A 3068-nucleotide genomic window follows, 5' to 3' on the forward strand; every position below is an offset into this window, starting at 1 on the left:
CTAATCTACAGAGGAAATATAGCTTAGGAATTGCTTGAGTAAATCAGGTAGTATCCTCAAATATCTAAGCCCTCTTTTTCCTGCAGTGCACATAATTACTCAGGCAGTTTTTTCCCCACCACGCCGTGCTTAGTGCAAATCAATTCTGGGCTCAGAAAAAAGAAAAGAGAAAAAGCAAACAGTTGTTTTTTCATGGTAAAGCAAAACTTGCTCAGTTATAAAGATATTGGAACCAAAAGATATTCATGGTTTTATTTTTTATATATTTTCTTCAATTTATTAATAATCTTTTAGATATATTTTTTATGGCTTTGAGCAAAGACAAAAGAAAAAATCTAACTCATCCCTGAACATACAGTTATTGTAAGAATCAGATCTATAGTCCTCCCAGCAGCAGTTAAGATCCAACCTTTTTCATTAATACATTTCATCCTGTACAGATGTGAGATTTCATACTTACGGGCTTACTTATGTACAGAGAAAATAGGTCAGTTCTGAAACTAGCAATGGACCTTTATATTACAGGAATGTGAGTCATTTGTATCTTAATCTAAGTATATATACATTCATACATACATATATATACGTATATAATTTTATACCCTGTACCATTTTTTTTAATTAACATACAAATCCTAGATATTGTCCACTCTATTACAAAGTCATTAAAAATTATTTATGGTTTCACTGAAAGACCACGTGAATTAATATTTCTACATATTGCTTAAAATAAAATAAAAATATATATAAAAATATTTCGCTACTAACCCCATTTCTCCTATTAAATGTAAACCTTAAAGAGTTTGAGAGATCAGTATATGATCTTAATTAACTGACGGAATTTGTTAGTATTAAAATAATATAAGGGGTACTGTACTGATAAATAAATGGTCTTGCAGTGTATCCATAATGTTCCAAACACTTTTAAACAATCACTTCCCCATATACTACTCTGGGCCACTTAATTAATGGCAGCAGCATGTTAATGGGTTAATTACATTGCTTTTTACCGGTGAGTGGGAGTCAGAAAGAACTGGAAGATTTTTTTAAATTTTTATTTGATGTACCACTTTAGTAGAAGGCATAACAGGCAGCATGGGTTCAAGCTCTGTTAGCTTTAGAATATTTACTTGGCTCTCAAGTACATCTGGATTCACTGCATTACGTAGTTTGTGATGCTATTTAATTTTTCCATGCATCGTTAAACTCAGCATTAATGGAAAAAGAAGAACTCCTTTGCATTTACTTCCTTAACATGATTCAGCTGGATTTTAAGGAACAGAATATATGCTTGTATCATATCCATAATGCTGATTTCTCAATGAGCTAAATTATGACACAATTAGTTTCAGTCTCTATTTAATGTGACAAATCAGGCACAAATGATTACGAAAGAACTTTTTTTTTTTTGTGGATAAGATAACGTGAAAGTTTGAGCAAACAAAACAAAACGTTCACAAAACAGTATGCTTTAACCCTGCTTTCTGTCACCATTTCCTTTCTGTTTTGAAGACATAAAAAATAATACACCTCATACCTATGGGCTATGTTTGACACTACATGCCTTAGGATATACTAACCATTTAGTTACAGTATACACAGAGCAAATCGTGCATTTCCAGACAGACTTGATGCTATATTATATTTATTTTTGTAAATTAACACCACAGTCAACTACAAAACTACAGTGAAGACACAGAAAGCACCTGAAAGCCTAAATCAAGCTGTGGTTTACAAATAATCCTTTAAATGAAAAACCTCACTTCTAGACTTAAACCAGAGATTCAAAGTCAGCATTATAGGAATTTTAAGGTAGACACAATTAATGACTGGTTATTATTTTCTAAGATACCGTAAAGCCTTTTCCTACAATGGCTGACTGAACCTATTTTTATCATCTTTTTTATTTTTTTTTTTTCCAAAGCATGCATGGGATATTCTCAGATGCTATTGAGGGCAAGGAGAAGAAAAGTGACGGTATTGGTGAAGTACAAGCGGTTTGCAGGATCAAGCGTACAATTTTGCATAAAACATTGCATGTAAAAGTAACATTGTAGGTTTTAAGCCATTGCATTACGATTTAACAGTTGTGTTGCACTTAGCTTTAACAAATTTTAAAACTGTAAATTTTGAAGTGAAGAACAGAACCTAAATTCCTAAACAAAGACCTTGCAATGGTACACCACACAGCAGCTATTTTTGTTTGGGTCTAGAAAGTTATTTACAATGGCAATATTTATAGTCTTTGTAAAAGTCTTTAGCAATGTCAATATTGAAGTCCACCCAGTTTTCTGAAATGACAGAAGGGTTGACATGTTGTGAGGTTACAAGCTATCCAGAGGAGCGCTAGTGCCAGCCTTTTGACTGCAGGTGTTTGCAATTTATTTCTTTTCCAATCTAATTCCCAACAGAAAGTGCTAACATATGAAATGCAATGGGAAATAACTGAATTCTTCACAAGAAATTAATAATGTGTATGCAATAAATGAAATAACAAAGTTTCAGAATATCACTCAGTAAGTGCTATGTGTTAGTTAGATTGATATTTCTCTTTTTCTTTTTTCATATACTTGTTTGAAGTTTGTTATTGTGTTAACAATTTTCCCATGAAAGTAGCAAACCTCATAAACAGAGAAATCTGTTAGACTGATTTTAAAGTTGACACATTAAAAATAAGTAATATTACAGCTGAATTTAGACTTCTTTCATGGTTGCAAGAAAGGAAGACATGAATTCAAACAAGTTTTTTTAATTCCCCCTTTTTTTCTTTTTGAGATAGATATACCTTATATATATAATTTTTACATTCGTTACGTAGGGCAAAGCTGTCTAAGGTATTTTTCTCATAGTAGACTGCTGGAATACATTAGGAAACAGGCTAAAACAGTTCTGGGGACGGTGCTGGGTTCGTTACAAGTCTGTTGCTCACAGTTACCAGGGATCATAAGTTTGACGCGAACCGCGGTTTGTCTCCCTCGGGCTCTGTGCTTAAGACTGCGGAAGAATCCCTTTGCAGTGGTGCTGGCGGCGGCACGGCCCCCCGGTTCGGGGGGATGGCTCCCGAGGAC

General features: G+C 33.7%; 1 protein-coding gene across 1 annotated transcript in view; it reads right to left on the minus strand.

The window, feature by feature from the left end:
- Positions 1-3068, minus strand: part of HCN1 (hyperpolarization activated cyclic nucleotide-gated potassium channel 1) — a 197094-nt gene that overhangs the window by 6123 nt on the left and 187903 nt on the right. The gene's annotated exons all lie outside the window — the stretch shown is intronic.

Source organism: Charadrius vociferus, unplaced genomic scaffold (assembly GCF_000708025.1).
Source record: "Charadrius vociferus isolate BGI_N301 unplaced genomic scaffold, ASM70802v2 scaffold70, whole genome shotgun sequence".
Taxonomy (NCBI): domain Eukaryota; kingdom Metazoa; phylum Chordata; class Aves; order Charadriiformes; family Charadriidae; genus Charadrius; species Charadrius vociferus.